Here is a 7462-nt window from a genome sequence, read left to right on the forward strand (position 1 = left end):
CTCAGCAATCCAGTTGAACACTTCGACATTCTCCGTTATTTTATAACGTTGCTGTTCTGTGTTGAGATTTTTCTTTTTTTCTGTTACAGTCCGAGAGCCACAAAACTGCCAAATGTCTGTTGTCAGTCAGTCTCGCTTCCTCCAAAACAGTTGGTGCGTAAACAGTTGACAGATCTTCTGCCTTCGTATCCGTTTACTCTGTTGTTTTCAGTCCTCAGCATTCCCGCTCTTCCTACACATTCACTGATCGTCGTCACCGTGAGTTCTCTTCATGAAATTGTCTACAGCTGAAGAAATGCTGTTATTTAATCGTCAGATATACTTAATAAGATGGAATAAAGGAACATAAACAGTTTATATAATGATATGCGCAGGTTGGGAAGCAAAATCACACGTCTCTAGTTTGAGGTCTAAGGCTTTGTTAGATTTTACTGGCAGTGCAAACGGTTGTTTACATAATTTGCAGCTGCTGCTGGCCAATAAAAAAATATGGTGGTAATTAAAAATGATGGGTTTACACCAGCCATATAAACTAATGGTTTAACATGATATTATAGTCTCCATGCAAAGCCTCTTTTATTTAACTAAAACAGTCACCTGCTGTCCAACAGATTTTGTAATTAAGTATTATAAATGATTTCAGGAGATGCTTCTAGAAGTGCAAATTCAGCATCCTTATAGAGTTGGTTTATATTTATATGAAGTGCATCCACCCATATGTAAATATGAGATTTAATGAGGCAAATTTTATTATATGAACTAATATCTTTTTTGTGTACACTGTCAATTCTACTGCTGCTCAAACTAGGGGCCTGTGTCATTTATATTCCACCGACTGGTAAAAAAAATGAGATAAAGCTAATGTTGCGAGATTATGTCCTATTAACCCCTATTTGTGAAAAGTGATTTTTCTTTATGCACCAATTATATCCGTCCAAACAAAATGTAATAGATTTCCTTTTTTCAGTTTTTAGCATGTCATTGACTGTGAAGATACATTTTTGCTTTTTTCTTAATTTTTAGTATGTTGGCATCATGTTAGTGTTTTCCAAATCACACTTTTGAAGACGAAAACAAGACATTTGAGTCACAGCAGAAACCTAAATTATGAAAACTTGTCTGCCTTACATTTACCTAAAGCTGGTAAGCCCGGCTATACACGTGATCGGAATTTGTTTCCAGATTTGAGACCAGAATTAAAATCGTAACATTTTCAAATATACCTGTGCTACTTTTCTACTGATTATTTTTCATTTTCTAACAGCTTCATCCAGTTTCTGGTCAGAAGCAGCTGAAGCCTTTTTATTTTGTAACCTACTGTAGATTAAGATACAGAAAAATGACATATATTATTATAATTCTTTTAAATGAATCATAAAGAAGTTTTTTTGTGATACTACTGGAAAGAGAACTGTTGAGCTAGTTTGTGTGTCCGGTTCTGAAGGAATACATAAAGGCGGAACACCCAAATGAATGAAAAATGAGACACATGAGTACATGTGTATGGTTACAGGGTGTCTGCTAAACCAGTGTTTGGCTTAGCAAAGCCGTTTGATCTATGCAGCATCACTGGGTTTGTGGTCCACTTTATGAGACTGCATTAATTTCATTCTGATCATGTCAGACTGTAATAATGAATGCTTACTTGGACTACAAGTTGCATTTGTCTCTGTAGCACTAAAAGCTGTAGCTGGTAGTAGTTCGGGTACCGCTAAACCTACAGTAGAGCCCCTTTTACTTTACTTAAACTATGTATGTACTACTAACACTACTACTTGTTTTACTTAATGTTTTCTTTTAAAATACTTTGTATTATTAGAAAGTTTTGAGCTGTTGTCAGACTTGTCACTGTTTCCCAGAAAGCTTCACCTTTTTCTCCCGTGCTGCTTGTGACATACACTATGCATGTAGCAGCTTCAAAGAGGCACATTAAACTCTAACGTACACGTGAAAAGACAACGCTAGCATGATTCCCTATGTGCTTTCTAAGTTGTTTCAAAACCCATAGAAATACAGGTCAGATGAACTAAATGTGATTATACTGTGTCATATTTACTTGTTTTTTTTAATAGGTAATTAAAAAAAAATAAAATAGCATCATTTCTTCACCATTTGCAGTAGCAAGCCTTGTTATACCGCTGTGCAATGTGTCATTTTGCTGCTCTTCAGACCTCAATCTCTGCTTACTGTGTAACATCTAAAACAAACAGTATGTGTTAAAGCATAGCTGAGGGTCTCTATATTATACGCTGAGTCATGATTTGCAGATTACTATGGATCCCTTCCAGGAAGAACACAATATTACAGAATTTTTTTTCTTAGGTGCTTTTGGTCGCACATGCATAATGTATAGACCTTTCCATGTTCCACATGTTTTATTCATTGATATTGTTTTTTAAATTATCTTAACTGTAGGCATCATGTTTCCACATTTATAAATGTTTCAGTGTTTTTAATAACTGTGTTTTTAAATTTTGTGAAACACTTAACGGTCAAAAGTTTTGAGCACTCTCTCCATTTTCCAGGTATTTATTGAGATTAAAGCAGTTAATGTCTATTGACCGTAAATGGTACAAAGGTAAGCAGTAAACGGCAACAAAAAACTGAATTAAGAAAATAATTTCCAGTTGCGGTGCAGTTCAACGTAGCTTTGAAAGTAGATGCAAACACTTTTTCTAGAGACGACCAAACATCGAAAGGATCCAGAGGGCCAGCTTCAACAGGAACTTTCTGTGATTTAATTGTTAGGGTATTATTTACTTGGTCATGAGGGAGCTCTTTATCATTAGTGAAAGCTGCAAAACATGAAAAAAATCATTCATGTCCTCCTTCACATTTTCCAAAACTGTGCAGTGGGCCAGACTGGAGTCCTTGGCGTCCCTATTCCTGCTCTTGAGCCTTATATTTGACCCTCCTGGTTTAGACACTATGTGATGTTAAACAGCAGTAACTGGAAAAGTGGAGGTGTGCTAAAACTGTTGACTGATTCTGTACGCTGTCTGTATGGTTCTGCAGTGATGCTCAGCTGAGACCTCCTCACAGTCCTACATATTTCAGTACAGGGATTTGCTAAACCTTCCTTCTCTAACCTCCAGTAAGGTTCCTGCAGTTAAACCTCTATGGCCTCTCGTCACTTCTTAAAGCTGCCACCTTTTGTCCTTCTGTTTCACACAAGCTGTACTTTTGCAAAAAAAGAAGAAGCTTTTTTAAAAAATATATATATATATATCCGTTTTATTAATTTTACAGAATGATCAAACAAGGCCAGTGACATCAGATGATCTGAGATTAAGTCATGCTGCTAGAAAAATGTATGGAATTTTTTTTGTCATAATTTTGAATCTGTATCAAAAGAGGCACATTTTTTTTCTATTAAACCAATAATAAAGACGTAATATTGCAGCTCATGCTGTCACTCTTTTCTCTATAGCTGTGTGCTTCGCTTGTCAACTCTTTCACCCAACTGGAGATTAACTTTGGGTTTTTGAAGGGAAGTGTAATTCTGTGCTGTTGTCCATGGACACACTCTTGGTCTTCAAATATGCAATCTGTTCACTATCACCAGAGCAACATGGCTGTGTTCATTCAGGCTTTAAGTCCTGCGCTGACCTCAGTATTCCTCACTTAAGCACCCGGTCATGGTTAATCTTGAAGTTTACGCTTCGCTGAATCAGCTCCGGAAAGCAAAGCTCTTTATGTACATAGGGAATGACTGGGCACGTGTCACAAGGCAAAGAATAAATCAGTTGTTGACTTCAACTCTGAGCTTGGCGCTACTGTTCCCTCCTTTATAAAGCAACCATAAACACAATGAAGGATGATATTTCTGGGGCACACATTACATTATTTAACCCCTTTAAATGTGAGCGTTATAATATTGCATGACTATATACTGTGTAATTCATGGATTTCTTTCATACTTCTGGAGGCACATGTTGTTTGTCCATTCATTCATCCAAGTCAATGCTCTCAAAAGTGGCCAATTTACACCTTAACATGATTGGACGCTGAACTCCACCCTCTCATTCTCGTTCTATATTAAATCCATCTCAAAATCTGCCTTCTACCATCTGCAGAACACAGCTGAAACCCTCATTAATGCTTTGATCACTTCCCACCCAGATTACCTCCTGGTTGGCCAATCTATCAAAGCCCTGGACATGCTGCAGTATGCTCAGAACAGTTCTCTCCTTAACGTTTTGCAGATCCCCCATCCATGCAGTATTTAAACCCAGAGTACACCATCACTCATTGTGTGACTGTTACGGTAGTGGTAGTATACCTCAGGCCACTTTTTACTCATTTGCTCACCTGTGTGTTTGGAATCATTATTCTTGTACTTACCTGTCTCCTACTTCCTGTTTGAGTACCTGCTGTAAAGAACTCTCTACTAACCTGCCTGAGCAACTCTTGCCTCACTTCTTACCTGATCTTTTTACTTACTGGAAATCAACCCTATAGAATGAGACAAGAAGTCACAACCTTGTTTTCCAGTAAATTTACTTGAACTAGTCCTAGCCATGGAGAAAGGAGAGACACTGTACTAAGAGCTGTTTGGTAAACCTGCTAAAGACATTTGCCTGAATTTAATTTCTGCTGATGCTGCTTACCATTGATATTCATTGTTCTTACAAAGCACAAAAACCACTAAACCTTTTGACTCTTTCTGTTCAGCCCTCTAGAAGAAAACATAACGATTTTCCTTTAAGAATTGTTTTCATATAATCCTCTAGATAGATTTGCAGTTAGTGACTGGTATTACCTGTTCGAACAGTACTGGCTTCTATCTTACCGCAATAGTGTCAGCACAGCAAATGATCTGCCTTGAAGGTACTATAAGGAAGTGCCTTAGAAAAATATGTTTTAACAATAGGTCTTTCCATATAGTGAAAACTTCAGAAGATTGTTTTGACTGCTTGTTTTTGACAAAAAAGTTACTGTCACTGAAGTTTTTACTTATTGTTTTTTTAAAATATTTGTTATCTCAAAACTTCAAGTTAACTATGAATTTCAAGTATTTTTTTTATTGAGATAATCACTCCACCCCCCCCCCCCCACCCCTTCAGCAGCTGAAACAAACTTCAATACTAAACCTTTTTTTTCCCAAAGCAAACACCAATGTAACACTCAAAATTGTCCAGCAGGGGTCCCTGTCCTCATGTCTTATATTGAAAGTAGTAAAGATTGAGTTACTGCAAATAAATTTACTTATTTTAATAATTCTAGGATAATTAATTGAATGTAGTTTAATAATTATGCTGGTTTATTTTATTTGATGGATTACTCTGTCTCCCACAATATTTAGTGGGCATGCACTTGAGTCTTATTTCTTTGAAAAATTATGACTCCTGTCAAACCTACGAGCCACTGATTTTCAAGTTTAGGTTTGTTTGCAAGTCTATGAGCCAGTCTTTAGACAACGGTGCATATTCTTGAGTCACCTAAGGGTTTACATGATTTCTAAAAATCAAAAACTCAGATATTTGTGACGTGTTGTGAATGCACACAAATGTTTAAACATGAGCAGAATCTGACTAAAGAACACATTTAAATCCAAAGGTTAGATTTAAATAAGTCAAAGCAATGATGTTAACATGTAGATAGTAACTTCCACAAACAAGCAGCTTTATACCAGAACTGTCAACTCATTACAATCTGATGATGTCTGAAAGTAGCAAAAACAAATGAGGACAGGAGACAGATAAATCATGTCTATACTATATGTGTGCTAGTGCAGCAAGAGGACTATTAAATGAGATATGAAACACATTATATGATCTCTCTCTCTCTCTCTCTCTCTCTCTCTCTCTCTCTCTCTCTCTCTCTCTATATATATATATATATATATACATTACTCATGATAAAAACAGATATTTTTGTAATTAATGCTGAAAAAGTGGTTACAGAAACAACAGACATTTCTGTTATTTTACTGTTTACAGATAACTAATTTAATATATTACTTACTTAACTTAGATACAGGCCATGGTATTTACAGAAGTCTGTAAAACTGATTTAAAAAAATGGTAAAACCCCACAACATTTAATCCATTTTCGTTGAAATGTGCATGTTTAAACAGACACACGATTATGTAGAAAAACCGATGTTGAGATGATTCTGTGCTTGTGAAATATTTGTAATCTCAAAGTTTTTCAGAGTAATGGGTAATAGGGTGTTGTCACAATGGAAAATCGGCAAATGGTCCATGCTGCACATGTGGGATGGTTCTTAATATGGTCAAGACGGTACTGTTGCAAAGAAGTGTTTATTCATCCCCATGGTAACGGAAAACCCTGCAGTTTATTTGGAACCAAAGCCCCTGAGTAAGTCCATTCAGCAGCTCCTCTTTGAACAATGCCTATGGGCAGTGAGTGCAGATCTTTCTGCACTACAGTAATCATTACATTGAACTTTGGAGGCATTGGCAGATTTTCTAAAAGTTATTAAAAATAGAGTTTGATTATTATTATTTTTAATCTGACCATCTGGTCACTTTATTAGGAACCGTTGTGCAATCTACTGCAAAGCAGTGCAGCATCTTCTTCAAAAATTTGACTGTGATGAAGCTCATATTCATTAGCAGAGTTTTACTTGTTTGAATTAGATTTGACAGTTACAGTCCCCAATATCCGTGTATATTATACAAATACATTGTATAGTGGTTATTGCTTATAGTAGTCTATTGCTTAATATGAGAAGAAAATGTGAAAACAGAACTATTCTTGTTCAATTTTGCAAGAAGAAAAAGAAGATGGTGGGAAAAAAAGTATAGACGAGGTACTTCTGTTTTTTGTGTGTTTTTTCCCCTAATCTATATGTCGGTTCTTGGGGGCCTTAGGCCAAGGTAAGAAGTGATGTCAGTGAGGGTGATAAAACTGTGGTCTTTTCTTCAGTTGTGTCACTTTGTTTTCCTTCCTGCTGGTTTGTAAAAAAAAAAAAAAAAAGCTCTGAGAAACAGATTCCTTTACACTGTTGTCACAACAAGAAGTGTGGCAATCGCTCACTGAAGTTCACATTTATAAAATGTTTGAGAAAATCAGAAAATTCTGATCACTCATTGGTCATATTTGTAAATTCTTAATCAGATTACTGTCTGTGTGGCAGCTAACCTTTTGAAATCAGAATCAGTAATCAGTTTGGTTAAATACAGTTTCAAGGCAAATGGGTTTGAAATGTTTAAAATCAGCTCAGCCTGATATGTCACTGTCTAAAAATCCATCCATTCATTATCTTCCACTTATCCAATTCAGGGTGGACGGAGGTGATCACAGCAGTCTAAAAAACATTTTATGGACAAAAGGAAATATCTGTTTCTCAGAAAACCTTCTATGAGTGTGTCATGACTCACATTAACCTCCTAAGACCCGAACTCTTCCACGTCATGCATTTTTAATTTCTCTTTGATATTTGGGCATATTGGGGCCTGATGAATGTAAAAACAAAGAACTGCCAGAAAATTTT

The sequence above is a fragment of the Pelmatolapia mariae genome, linkage group LG2 (genome assembly GCF_036321145.2).
Source record: "Pelmatolapia mariae isolate MD_Pm_ZW linkage group LG2, Pm_UMD_F_2, whole genome shotgun sequence".
NCBI lineage: Eukaryota > Metazoa > Chordata > Actinopteri > Cichliformes > Cichlidae > Pelmatolapia > Pelmatolapia mariae.